General features: G+C 54.8%; 1 long non-coding RNA gene across 2 annotated transcripts; it reads right to left on the reverse strand.

Annotated features, from left to right (window-relative positions):
* Positions 1–1,457: 1,457 nt before the first annotated feature.
* Positions 1,458–14,028, reverse strand: LOC102156672. 2 transcript variants are annotated; one of them, XR_005385886.1, is made up of 2 exons: positions 13,915–14,028; positions 1,458–2,765 (listed from the first exon to the last, which is right to left on the reverse strand). It is a non-coding gene; the product is annotated as an uncharacterized LOC102156672 (long non-coding RNA). The 2 variants fall into 2 exon arrangements; XR_005385887.1 differs by lacking the exon at positions 13,915–14,028 and adding an exon at positions 4,262–4,548.
* Between the last annotated feature and the right edge of the window lie 419 nt (positions 14,029–14,447).

Raw genomic sequence — 14,447 nt, forward strand, 5'->3', positions numbered from 1 at the left:
CAGTCGCTGGCCCACGTGGAGAATGTACACCGTAGTCGTTAACGACATTCTACGTGCATGAAGATGCTTATCACGCTGGCCACATACAGTAGGCTTCCTGTTATTGTATCTTGGTGGGCTTTTTAAAATTTTGGTCTAAAAAATAAATAAATAAATGTTTGATCTATTTAAATTTTTCTATATTTAGATTCCTTTAGTTAATAGTGTATTATTAGTTTCAGAAGTAGAGGTCAGTGATTCATCAGTTGCATAGAACCCAGTCTCATTGCATCCCGTGCCTTCCTTCATGCCCATCGCCCGGTTGCCCCATCCCCCACCCACCCCCATCTTCACTTTTCTAATCGGGTCCCAGTGATGAGATGCTCAAATCTGACTGCAAGCTGGTGAAGCCTGAGTCTAGACCATGCTCTTAGCTAGGACTCCCCAACCCAGGGGGTCTTCCCACCTTCTCCCACACCCGGTGACATTAGGGGAAACTCATTAGGGTCATGACATGTCTGGCACCACTCAGGATTCTCCACGTTTAGGCCTCCCGGGGGGTCTTGTAGGGCACATCCCAAAACATGGGGGCCGGGCTGGCTACGTCAGGACTCCTTTCCTCCCCGCGCCTGGGCGCTCAGCCCCTGACAAATCCCCCAGGCTCAGCCCCTGACAAATCCCCCAGGTGACCACTGAGGCAGCCACTTCATGACCACGTCACCTGCTGCCTTCCATGAGCCATGCTCCACATCAAGGAAGCCCCCTTTCCAAAGGGAACATGATGCCCCCACCCAGCCCCTCCCAGCACTGGATCCTTGTGTTGGGAATGGGTGTAGATACAGAAAGTAGCTCTTAGCCCAGCTTTTCCCATATTTTCCTTCTCTGGATTAAAAGTAAAATGAATGCATTCTAAGCAGAAGCGTTAGTTTTTTTTTTTTTCCTCACCCAATTATAATTGCACTTGTTATGTGTTTCCGTCCTGTTCTGGGTCGCGTTGAGGGCCTGCTTTGCGTCTAATGGGGGGGATGTGTCCCCTAGAGGGGCAGCTCAGAAATCAGGCACTCGCCCCGTGAAAACTGAGGGCAGTGGGCCTGCGTGGTTCTGTAGGCCCAGAGGTGAGGGGCTTCCTGAACCCTCCTGAGATACGGGGGAAACCTGACCTCATTTAGGAAGATGACCTCAGAAGAGCTCTGGTGTTAAATTCAAAACCAAGTGTCTGCCGTTGCTTTTTCATCCTGGTTGTTTTAATAGAAACAACACCCTTTCACACCTATCAGAAGCACTCGGGAGGTGTCTCATTCTGCAAAGCACGCAGAGACTAGACGATGCCAGCCTCATGTGATCAACGCCTTCCTGCCCTGGCCCGTCTGCAGGGACACTGAACCCTCTCTCTGCGTGTCCCAAGCGCTACCGTGCTGGCGGGCACGGTTGCCACACTTTGTGTTACCACAATGACACAAAGATCTGTACCTACGCCGTGCGGTTTCAAAAATATTTTATTTTCTGGAATAGCCATAATGTCTCAGCTTTGTCTTTGTGGCCTCCCTCCGCGTGGGGAGGCGGAAGCTATGACAGGACGACACGGAGGCGCCATACATCACACCTGCGAGACAGAACGATGGTAGCGTTAGAGGAGAGTGTATAAAATGCTCACCAGGGTGCATACGGACAGGATGGGGGGTGGGGTGGGCGTTGCCGGGTTGCACACCGCCGAGTACATTCATGGAGACGCGTACACGCCCCGCGTGGCAGGGCCCACCTGAATTGTCATCTGGTTTCCCTCGGGTTTTCAACCAAGCAGAGGAAAACGACCTCAAAGTCCTTCGTGGCTGCCAGACGGAGGGCAATGCAACGTTTGCCACATGATGCCATTTAGAAAGTGCCTGATGCATTGTAGAGAGTCCAAATGTAACTAACGCTAGGCGTGTTTCTAGAATTTTCCACAACTCTCTTCTTCTTCCATGTGCAAAATCTCCAGTCTGTGTCTTACGGGGTCACTTCGGTTTCTTCCAGAGCGCGGTTCCTTCTCCTTGCAACAGACTGACAAAGATATCTGGGATATCTTGGCAACAAGGGGGATGGGGAGTTCCTTGTGTCTCTTCCTTTGAGCATTTGCTCTGCACACAGGAGGAGGCCAGAAAGCACTGGGGGCGGTTCGTGTACTTTTTTCTTTTTTTTTTTTTTTTTTTTACAGCATGGATTGCTTCTGAGATGAAGTGTGTCAGGCCCCAGTTGCACCTACCTTACCGATGGTATGATCTGAAGCTGATTGTCCTCTGGACGTCTCTAGCCGGGAATAAGAGGAGACACTTCCGATGGGCTGCCCTACGGGCGTTGGAGCCCCTGTGAGTTACGACTATGCACAAGGGGAAGGCTGATGAGAACTTCACAACAGAGTGGGCCAGGCGGGTGGGCAGGGATGGCTGGATGGGACCACTGGGGTGTGTGGAGGTTACAGATGCCAGCATGGCCCCGGAGGAGACACTGCCCATGAGTCCTGACCGCCTGGTAATGGCTTGGCAAGATGAGTGACAGGGGGGTGGCCTTCACCCTCACTGGTGGTCACCCCACCCTTCACCCCCACAACGCAGCTGGGATGGCATGCTGGTTGGCAGTCTCCAGAAAAGGGCTGAGCAGTGACCTCCAGGGATCCACCCCTCTACATTGGAGTCCTGGCCTGCCGGTGGCCCACGATGGAGATGTTCTCATAACCTCTTGACTTGTACCTGGAGAACAGGTGAACAAAGGCTCCACAGCCACCGGAGCTCTCCGTCCCTTCAGGGGCCCTAAACAGGCAGAAAGAGAAAGAAAGAAAACAAATGTGTAAGAGGAAAAACAGGTGAGCAGTCTTCATGGCTACTGAGAAGCCACTTCACCCAGTGTCCACATCTTGGTTCCTAACGCAAGCTCAAATCAAAGAAACCGGGGCTCCCTGGAGAACTGGCTAGCTCCAGGACTCACACTTGAAAGACGAAGGATGTGCCTGGAGCATCTTGTAGTCCTAGAAAGCGAGGAGACGCTCAAAACCCAAAATGTTTGGGGACATGTCAAAGGGACGCAGAAGCCACCCCGAAAGAGATGCCCAATGGCCAACACTGCGACACTTTGAGAATAAAAATGAAATGCCATTGGGTTGTCACCCAACAGGTAAAATAAATATCCACAGGAGCCCATACCGATGCACCTGCATGATTGCATCATACCAACAAATGAGGGAGAAGAGACAAATGTCCCGTGCGGAAGAATTCCAAATAACTGACGTAGGGCCTCCACCCTCAAGAAGGTAAACTCCTAATCCTTAAGTGTGGGCTGTACACAGTGACTTCCTTCCAAAAGGTATGGGAAGAGGAGGAGAAATTGGACCAATAGAACCTCAGCCAGATGATGACGATCAATACCCACAGCGGTAAGTCATGCTGACAGTAGGTACCTTTGATAAAATGTGCCCAGAATGGCATTTCATTTCTGTGGTCCTCCCCTCAGAAACCAATCACCCCAGTCTGCTCATGGCCAAAACCTCAGACAAATCCCCATAGAAGACATCCTTAAAAAAAAAAAAAAAAAGAAGAAGCCTGACCAGTCCTGCTCAAAGCTGTGAAGGTCATCAAGAACAAAGAATATGAAAAAAAAATAAAAAAATAAAAAAAAGAACAAGGAATATGAGGAATTCCTCAAGAAATTGTCGAAGAAGCATCACAGCCGAGAGGAACCTAAGGAGACATGACAACTAATGAAATATGGCGTCCTGGATGGGTCCCAGGGCAGGTCAAGGGCACTAGGTTAGAAGTAGTGACACCCAAATAGAAGTCTGGGATTTACCTTCACAAAAAAGGCAGGAGGGGGCTTGACATGCACCTTCATAAATAGAATTTTCCGTTCTTGGATTGTTTCTATTCTGCATATGGTTGGACCAAGTGGAACCAAGATCTGGCCATCTGGGCCATCTCAAGCCTTAGGAGACATTCCGTGTAGCCTAGTGGGGCACTCCCAGTCCCTGCTAATCTCTTTTTTGGGGTTCCCACCCCAAAAAGCAACCATCCATCAAAGAAGCAGATCCTCTGGTCATGTGTAAACCCACTCACGTTGTATGGGCCCGTCCCCCAGCCAGGAATATCACATGTAGAGAACAACCACATGTAGAGGTGGTTGATAATGTTCTCTGAGGTCACTTGGCCAGACAGGCAGCTGCCCACCCCCGTGCCTCTCATGCCCATTGACCCCGAGCCCCTCCACTTTGGACAGAAAGTGGCGCAAAGTTTTTCCCAGATAGGATGTTCTGAACCTGTAGGACCAAGCCGGACCCAGGGCCTGGGGGCTCCCAAGTGGGGCATGACGATGAGGTCTCACTGGCTTCCGGACCACGACGTGTGGAGCAGAAACTACTGCAGCGCCTCCCGACCCGGGCACAGCATGCGCGTCTCTGCGTGCGTGTGCACGCTCTCTCTCGACCTGGAAGGCCCTCTGGAGGACCGCTTTTTGCCCTTCAGGGCTCCACCGGGGGTCATGTCCTCTGAGAAACCTCGCCGCCACTTCCCGCCCCGGCCCTACTTGGGTTCCAACTCCATGTTTCTGTAGCACAGAGACTGAGCGGTCTGTCTACCAGGTGTTTCATGGCAGCCTGCCCAGACTTCTGTTCCAGCGTGGATCAAAATGTACCGCTATTATCAAATAACCTTGCCGTCTCCCCAACCGGGAATTTACACTCAGGGAATATGAGCCACATCTGGCAGATATTGCGGCTCCTGGACCAGGGAAGGAGGTCAGCAAAGGTTTTAAGTGACTGCTATAGGCTGAATTGTGTCCCCCTCAAAAAGTCACGTATTGAAGCCCTCACCCCCAGGACCTCAGAATGGGACTCTGTTGGGATATAGGGGGCTTTAAAGAGGGGATTAAGGCAAAATGAGGCCACTGGGGATAGATCCTAATCTGATAGGACTGGGGTCCTTATAAGAAGAGGGGATGAGGACATGGAGATGCACAGAGGGACGACCACGTGAGGACACGAGGAGGAGACGGTGTCTACATGACCAGGAGAGGGGCCTCGGTGGTGACCACAAGCCACGTGAGGAGTGGCACTGGAATCAATTAAAATTCAGCACAATTTAAAACCCCGGGGCGCTCGGTGGGTGTAGCCACCTCCAAGTGCTTGGTAGCCGCTGCGGCTGCGGGCTACAGTATCAGCCAGAGCAGGTCTAGAGTTCTCACCCGTCCTGTTCTTGGTTGGATTCCTCTCCTCTGACCCTCAAGGAAGCCCTGCGAATAGCTGGTCCCCTCCCAGCTGTCCCCAGAAGAAGGCCCTGGGATGGTTGCGCCATCCTGAAATGATGGCAGCAAGGGGCAAGCATGGATCCTCTTCCAGAACTTCCGTAAGGGACCCGGCTGCCCGCACCTTGACTTTATTCCCGTTACCTCCTTGTCTCAACGGCACCTCTCAGAATCGGGGCAGCCTCTCAAATTGGGGCAAGATCCTCCTCCTGAGAACATCTGAGTTGCATACGGGCAGGGGGCTCCTCTCAGCCCCCTCACCACCCGCCCCCCCCCCCCCCCCCCCGCCCCGGGTGTGCCGATTCCAGTCTGGAAGCCACGGACCGCAGCAGCGACGAGACACGGTTTCCACTGAGCTAAACACTGGAGCAGGGGCCCCACTGCCCAATTCCCAGTTCTACCGTTTCCTCCAAACTGGGTGTTTCGTTGATTTCTTGATAAATTATCTCAGTGCAGTATTGCATAGGGACCCAGAGGCCTCAGATAACCGTCGGACCAAGGAGATAAGCGCGGTTCACGTGCTGCCATCCCTCTGACGTGCACACGAGTTTTGTTTTGTCTTTGTCCAAACACGCGAACAACAGGGTTCAAGACACGCGCACACACATGCACACACACGCACACACACTGCCCCTGGGTGACAATGACGGGTGATCCCGCACAAAATGAAGCTTTGGTCAAAGGCCGGCCCCGCCCCGCCTTACCCGGTGAGCCCGCCACCTGGGATCGACAGACAAGCCATCACTCCGGAACGCAACTAATGACTAAACGGGGCACCCCAGATGATTTCTAGGTTAGTATCTGGACCTCCCTCGTTTTTGCTTTGTTCGGAGACAGAGACGCGGTTGGCTGAAGTTCCCTCCACTGGGGATGCCGCCAGGAGTGGGGAAATGTAGGCTTCAAAACAGGTCACCCGGCTCGGAGAGGAAGCAGCTTCTCTTTATAGCACGCTGGACTAAATAAAACCCCGAGTGCTGGAGACGCGGCCTAGGGGACTTTTTTATTCCAGGAGAAGAATAATTATTTCCTAAATATAATTCCTTTGGTATAAGACAGCCCCTCCTCATGGCTCTGCACCCTAGAAACGCAACGATATGACAAAAAGAGAAAGAACCCCCGGACAGAGGAAAACCTCAAACCGCTAATTCCTGTTTTGCACAGTGACATGTGAGCTTCTCCAGAGCATTAGGATCCGGGGCTCTGCCTAAAGAAAAGAAAAAAAAAAAAAAAAGAAGCAGAAAATTAAAACAAAATAAATCAACACAAAGGAAAGTGTGTAGGGTCGGTCGGTTCTGCAAGAAGGCGATGTGTGTGTTTCTTGGAATCACGGTGCCACGCAAATCCGCAATAATGACCAAATCGTTTACAGGGACATGGCATTAGGGTCATGATACCGGAGAAATGTGTCACCGATGCATGGTGGGGGGCGGGGGAAGAAATAGGAATCTCAGCAAAGGATGAGCGCGGATTTGCCAGTACTCGGTGCGTCAAGAGACGGGCACGCACTAGAATGCACGTGGCCGCGTACCCGGACACGTCTGTTCGTGGGCTTGGACAAATCCCGAGGGTGTGCAGCTCGTACCTGCACCCGGGAAGGGCAGCCGGTCCCGGGTGGACAGAAATCACAATGAGAGAGGTGCATGCGCACGTGTGTGTTTTGCTCAGCCCACCTGCGTGCAGCTGTGTGGGCCCACACGGAATTTCTCGCAGATGAACCGCACACGAGCAAACACAAATCCCCCAGCGTGCTCAGGGCGTGTCTCCGAGTTCTCAGACGGAAGCTTGTGTGCCAATTTGTTACCACTTTGTGCCGGTTTGTTACTACTCGGCGCCAGTTAGTGGCCACTCTGTGTCAGTTTGTTACCACCCTGTTCCCCGCAGCAAAAGTCTACACTCACACGTCCACCTGTGTGCCCCCCCATCTTCCCCACGCTACGACGCACTTGATTTTTCCTGTCGTGCTTGTTGTCTCCAAATTTTTCTGCTTCACCGTCGATGGCGGCTGAGCGTCCCGATGCGGTCATCCTGTTGAGACTCGCTCCGTGGGGCAGGGGCACTCAGGGCGGCGGCGGTGCACGTCTTCTGGGAGTGATGCTCCACGATCGCCTCCGGGCTCAGGCCCATCGCCACGCATTGGGTCCCACGGGGGCAAAGGTGCACGGAACGCCAGGTTGAGTCTGGCCCGAGGGTGGGTGACACACAGGGGGGCCCCTGGCCGCAGGCCCTCGGGTCTCCACGGTCACAGCTCCCACCGCGGCGCTCCTACCCGCGCGGGGACAACCAGCTGACGGCTCACCCCAGGGCTCGCGTGAGAGTCGCGGCCAACAGTCAGGGCCACGGGAGGCGCCCAGCCCGCCGCGGCGCTCGCTCCCAGCCCCCACTCGGAGGGAAAGTGTGAATGGAGAGAATGTAGGGAACAACCGGCCTGCGCACAAGTGTGGCTGACCTTTCCCTTCGGGGCCGCCCGCAGATTCAAAGCAGCCCGGTATTTTTGGAAGCCTTTTGGAACGGCCTCCCCGCCCTGCCCAGCCCTCCCCTTACGCTCACACTATTTTGAGCTTAAAAGCCACATTTATTAAATTGGCTCGCAAACTCCTTCCCCTCCCGGACTTGGCTCCGACCAACGAGGCTGAGGTTTTTCCAAAGCTCCTGGCGTCCGCCCGGAAGGCACCGCGTGCGTGTGGGGGCCTCAGCAGGGCTGGCGTGGCTTGAAAGATGCCACCGCACGTGGCAGAGACGGGGAGCACGGGCGCCGGCGAGTCCCCGTGGGGACGGACGGACCCCCTGTCTGCAAGTCCCCTCCAGGCGTGTGTCTCGTTGCACGGGATGGTTTTGCTCGTTGCAAGCCTTGACGCATTCCCGCTCCTGCTGCCGGGGCCTCGGGGATGGGCAAGATGGGCAGCCGCGGGCTCCCTGGCACCTCCCGCCTCCCGTGCCCGACGGCACCCTTCCACGTTCACGTACACGTCCACGCGCTGTCGCACGTTCCCCTTGCAGCTCCGCGTGACCCACACGACCCATCTGGGCTGGCTGCCCCCCTCGGCCTGCACCTTCATGCTGGCCATCACCCTCCTGCCCCCCACTTTCTAAGAGGCACCTGCAACCCAGCCCCCGAAACGTGAGCATCTGGGCCGCAGTGCTCGGCGCGAGAAGACACGAGTGAGAGCTGTCCACCTCCCCCGACCGAGTGGCATTCCTTTTTATTTCTCCTCTTTTTAACTCAAAAGAGGTTTGGAAGCAAAGATCAGACATCCTGGGTGTTCTTAATCGCCCAACGTCACTTCTGTTGAATGCTAAAACGTTCGCTTCTGCCAAGGAGTCCTGTGTCTCGGGGACGTGCACCCGGGATACGTGGGCCGCGGGCTTCGGGGACTAAGAGCTGGGATGCACGCTCTCTTGTTCGCCCCCGAGCGCCCCCTGCCCCGGGTGACGCCCCAGCCAACGGCCCCACAAGCGAGCACCGCCTGGCCACGTGTGGGGCAGCCTGGGCCCGACCTTTGAATGGTAACACTGAGGACGTTCTCTCCGCCGAAGGACAGCCAGCCGCTCTGCTGGCGTCACGCACGCCCTCTCCTGCATGCCCGGTGTCCTGCTTCCCTTCCTCTGATCTCCACAAGCGCATGGAATCTCTTCCTTCCTATTAATGATCCTTCCCAAGAAGTGGCGGATCGCAGGACGCCCCTCTTTGCCCCGTTGCAGACCCTCCAGGGCAGCAAGGCCGCAGGAGCCACACGACAGGTGTCCCGGGAACCGTCCGTCAACGACACAGGATCCAAAGTCCATCCACTCAGCGCTCATAAACCCATTCTCAGGCTTCAAAAACATAAAGCATTAAGACAACATTGCTCTAAAACAATTTTTTTTTCCCCTGGCACCAGGACCATGACCGCCAGGTTCCCAAATGTGGCTACACTCTTGAATTCATTGGCTTTTTTTTTTTTTTCCTATTTGTTATCAGTTTTAGCAATGAGATTCGGGTTTAGCAACTGCACAATAACCCCATCCTGGATCAATATTAATGGAGAAATGGATGCAAAGTTGTGTGTTTCTTCCCACTGAGACCTGGACGTGCACTACTTAGAAATATAGTAAGCAGTTATTTTGTCATCTATAAAAAAATTTAAAAGACAAATATTATTGCTGAACCCAAATGAGCAGCTTCCAGATCCTGGCTGCGCTCCTGAATTCATTCTTATTTTTCCCCATTCGTAGGCTGGTTATCAATATTAATGAAGAAACGGGTGAAAACCTGTATATTTTTTGCCGCTGAGACCTGGTGGGGAACTACTGACAAATATGTAGTAAGTAGTTGTTTTGTCACCCATTAAAAAAACTTAAAAGATATATATTATTGCTAAACCCGAATAAGCAGCTTCCAAATCCTGGCCGCACTCCTGAATTCATTCTTTTTCCCCCCGTTTGTACGTTGGTTATCAATATTAACAAAGAAATGGGTAAAAAGTTTATTTTTTTCCACTGAAACCCATGTCTGGACTGCTTAGAAATGTACAGTATTTTGTCATCTACCAAAAAAAAAAAAAAAAAACTTAAAAGAGAAATGTTTTTGCTAAACCCAAATAAGCAGCTTACAAAACGTGGCCACACTCCTGAATTCATTCTTTTTCTCCCCATTCGTATGCTGGTTATCAATATTAATGAAGAAATGGGTGCAAAGTTGTATATTTCTTCCCACTGAGACCTGAGTGTGCACTTCTTGGAAATATATACCAAGTAGTTACTTTGTCATCCATAAAAAAAAATAACTTAATAGAGAAATATTGCTAAACCCGAATAAGCAGCTCCCAAATCCTGGCTGTACTCCTGAATTCATTCTTTTTTCTCCCAATTGTATGTTGGTTATCAATATTATTTTAAAAAATGGGTGAAAAGTTGTTTATTTTTTCCCCCCGAAACCTACGTCTGCACTACTTAGAAATATATAGTGAGTGGTTATTGTGTCATCCATTAAAAAAAAAACAACTTAAAACAGAAATATTATTGTTAAACCCAAATAAGCAGCTTAAAAAAAGTGGCCACACTATTGAATTCATTCTTTTCCCCCCCCATTTGTATGCTGGTCATCAATATTAATGAAGAAATTGGTGCAAACTTGTCTATTTTTTCCAGTAAAACCTGCGTGTGCACTACTTAGAAATATACAGTATTTTGTCACCCGTAAAAAAAAGTTAAAACAGAAATATTATTGTTAAATGTGAATAATCAGCTTCCAAATTGGGGCCACCCTCCTGAATTCCATCTTTTCCCCCCCATTCCTATGCTGGTTATCCATATTAATGAAGAAATCGGTGCAACGTTGTTTATTTTTCCCCACTGAGGCCTGGGTGTGCACACTTAGAAATATATGGTAAGTGGTTGTTTGTATCCCATTAAAAAAACCACTTAACAGAGAAACAGTGGCTGACAACAGAAACACAATGTAAAACTTTGGGGAGAGGCCCCGGATGTGAGATTTTGTTTACACACGCAGGTACACACCCCTTGCACACGGCCGTGCGTGCGTGCGTGCACTCAGCGGCCTGGAGACGATCGCCGATTTTCTGGCGATCCCGGGCAAGTTACATAACCTCGTGGTGTGGCCTCACGTTCCCGCTCCGTGTCCTCGGGATCATGAGTGTACCCGGTTGCCGCGAGGACCGCAGGCCGCTGTGGGAAGCACACCCTTTCCGCCTCACGTCCTGTACGCGAGGGCCTCGCTCTGAAATATGAGGTATCGTGGTTATTTATGGGAAACCGGGCTTTGTTTTTTAGGGTTTTTTTTTTTTTTTTGGTTATAATTTTATTTCTTTGGCAGTGGTGCAAGCCACCGTGTGTCTGCTTGCCCGTTAGAAAATGAGGAAGGTGAGAGATTGTAGATATTTCTGTCTTGACACGCTGTTTAGGCTTTTCCCGGATCATCCTTCTGCGTGGATTCGGGCTTTATGTTACAGGACCCAAGACGGATTTTTAAGGGATGTGAAGTGTTTTTTGAAACAAATGAAATTTCCTTGTGTTTTTGTTTTTTAGGCACGAGATAACCCACGGGGTCAGCACGATCTAGAGGCTCACCGGGGGGGCCGGTGGATCCGAATGAGCCCTGACGGACGCGACGGGGAACCGGGCACTAATTGCACAGAAGCAGACAGAGGGCTGACGTGTGAAAGAAATGTGCCCCGGTCTCCGGCCCGGAAGCTCCGGGTGCAAATCCGTCATTGACCGGGGATGACCCTGCACTTCCCAGCTGTGTGACCTTGGCCAGGAAACCGCCTTCACCTGCCTTGGTTTGGAGCGGAGTCGGGGATGCTTGCAACACGGTGGCCTCTTCCCAGGACGGTGACATAGACCCAGAGGGCCACCCCCTGCAAAGGGCGTTTGCAGACCCCAGAGGGGCTCTGTGGAATGTGAATTATTCTGATCCCTTTGGCCTGTAGGGCTCCGGTCGGTGTATCCCGGGCTCCTCGGGGGTCCGTGTAGGGTGGGGACTCCCGTTCCTGTAGCAGGAGCCTCCAGTACCACGTGTGCCTCTGCCATTTGAATCGTGCTGTGTTCTCAGGCAGTGATGACCCTGCCAGCACATGTCCTCATGACTCTCACGTGGGGACATTTTGCTCAATAGTCGTTCACGGCGCCCCCTGTGCGGCCGGGGAGCCCCTCGTGGACGGGGACGCGTTCTCCGGGAAACCGAATCAACACGACTCTGTTGCGATGGACATGGAGTGTGAGCAAAACCCTCCCGCGGAGGGGCAGGGTGCACGGACCTCGGGAGTCACCGGATGTCAGCAGAGCGTCAACTCCTGCGTGTGCAGCAGGCGTCGCATCATTCGCCGAGTGGACCGACCACCCGGCCACATGGAAAAATCCTGGAGGCTGCCACTTATATAATTTTTGACTATTTTCATTGTAACTGTGTTTTCTCGTCCCTCCGAGACGTGCCCTGGGAGTGACCCAGCTCCCCCTGCACCACACACACACAGACACACACACGGAGACACACACACACACCACAATTTCCTCTCGGGGAGGCTCACCCGAGACCCACGCCATGTCGTGTTGGTCGCCTTGCTTTCCCCGACTGACTAGCCCACAGGGTGTGTGTCTGTGTGCATGTGTGTGTGTGTGTGTTGGGTATAATTTTGGATCTCGATTCACGTGCTGTGCGTGGGATGCAGACGCGTGGAGCTCCGGTGGCCTTTCCTCCTCTGCGGGAGCCATTCCAAGGCCCCCGCATTCTGGGAGGTGGTCCTCCAGCGTCTACGCTCCGCTTGCTGCCTAATCTCACCTGGTGCCTGGGGCACGGGGCTGCCTCCCAAAGCTCTCACAGATAGCTGTGCACCGTTACCACGGCGTTGTTTGGGACGGAGTTGGTGTTTGGAGAGTGGAGCTGGAGGGGTGTGTGTGTGTGTGTGTGTGTGTGTGTGTGTGGTGTGCGTGGGGTCCCTGGGGAGATTTTGGGTTCGGGGCAGGGCCTTGTAGACGTGCACCCTGTATCTCGGAGGAGCTCTATCTGGGCAGCTCCCCAGAATCCCCGAATAATGCACTTGCACCAGTGGCAGCGTTAGGGGTGTGTGCGCAGGGGGCTCTGCAAACCTTTCTGCGCTTTCTCAAATCCCTTTCCTCATGTTGGAAATGGGCCTTCCAGCCTCTTCCTCCTCCTCCTCCCCGGCGTCCTCCCGCACTGGATCCTGGAAACAAGCCCTCCCGTGTTGCAAAATCACTCAGTGTCTGCACACCCGCGGTAACTACAGGAGAAACACCACCACACTGGCGCCAGCCCCAATCCTACCCGCCCCACACACGCCGCATCAGACAGTCTGGTCCCCGCTTCGGGCTTCGCAAGGTTCCCGGGGACAAGGAGTCTCTGCGTTTTTCCGCTCTCCTTAACCCTCAAGCGGCTGGAAGTGGTGGAGGGGAAAAAGCATGAGGGGAATGCGTGGCACAGGGCAGGCTTTGCAAGGTCCCCCTCCCCGGGGGGCGTGTGAGGTGCAGGCAGCCCGTGCAGCAGAGGGGGACCCACACCCCCTGCTCGCCCTGATTCCCCGGGAAGGCACCCCAGTCTCTGCAGACGCATGCATCGGCAGCCGGTTGAAACGCGCTGTTTTTCCTCGCAGGTCCTCTGTGCACACCCGCGTTCCAAGGGAGGCATTTTTTTTTTTTCTTTTTTCTCTCTCTCTCTAGCTAACAAGCTATTTATTTAAGTCACAAACTTGCTCGGGCGCGCTTGGTGGAGGGCGAAGCTTCGCGTTGGTCCCATTGGTGTCTGTCGTGTGTGTGTGTGTGTGGGGGGAGGTAGGCAGGGGTGCGGGGACTCCAAAGCAAGCCCCCTTCCTGAGCTGCGCACCCCCCTCGTGGGGGGCCTCCTCGGTGGGGCGCACCCACCTCCCCACCGATCTGTGCAGTGTTGTTTGCAATCGCAGCTCTCGCCGCGCAGGGCTGCCCGGGGTGGGGGGGAAACTGAGCGCCCGGGTCCCCGCGCCCTCGGGCGAGGCCCCGGCACCGGGCAGCGCGCGCGGCGCAGGTGTGGCCCCGCGGCTGGAGCGCCCGCGCGCCCTCGGACCCCAGGCGCGGGCGGCGCCTGCCCGGGAGGGAGTCGGGGCGCAGCGCCCACCCGGGGCCGGTCCCGCAGCGCGCGCGGCGCCCCGGCGAAGTTGCGGCTCCCCGCCCGCGCGCACTCACCGGCTCTCGGCGCTCCGATCCTGAAGGTCACGGCCCGGCGGCGGCGCTGGAGGTGGCGGTGGCGGTGGTGGCGGAGCTGCAGGCGGCGGCGGGCGCGCGGCGGGGCCCGGGGCGGGGGGCGCGCGGCCCCCATGCCCGGCGCGGCGGCGGCCCTCGGGGCGGGGCGCCCTCAGCGCGGCGGGGCCCGGGCGCCGCGGGGCTCAGATGCCGTGGTCGCAGTCCACATCGCGGCAGATGTACCAGAGGATCACGTAGAGGATGAGCAGGATGGCGAAGATGAACAGAGCCACCAGGATCGCCTTGGTCACCGGCGAGATGAGCGACTGCATGGCCCCGGCGGGGCGCGCGGGCGGGCGGGGGGCGCGCGGGGGCGCGGGGCGCGGCGCTCACGACCCCCGAGCGCGCCCGGAGCCCCGCGCCGGCCCCGCGCCGCATCCGCAGTGCTCCGTGCCGGGGACGGGCGCCCGCGCTCGGCCGCGCTGCTGGCTCACCGGGCCCGGCGGCCGCGGGGCTGGGCGGGCGGCGCGGGGGGC

Source organism: Canis lupus, chromosome X (genome assembly GCF_011100685.1).
Source record: "Canis lupus familiaris isolate Mischka breed German Shepherd chromosome X, alternate assembly UU_Cfam_GSD_1.0, whole genome shotgun sequence".
NCBI lineage: Eukaryota > Metazoa > Chordata > Mammalia > Carnivora > Canidae > Canis > Canis lupus.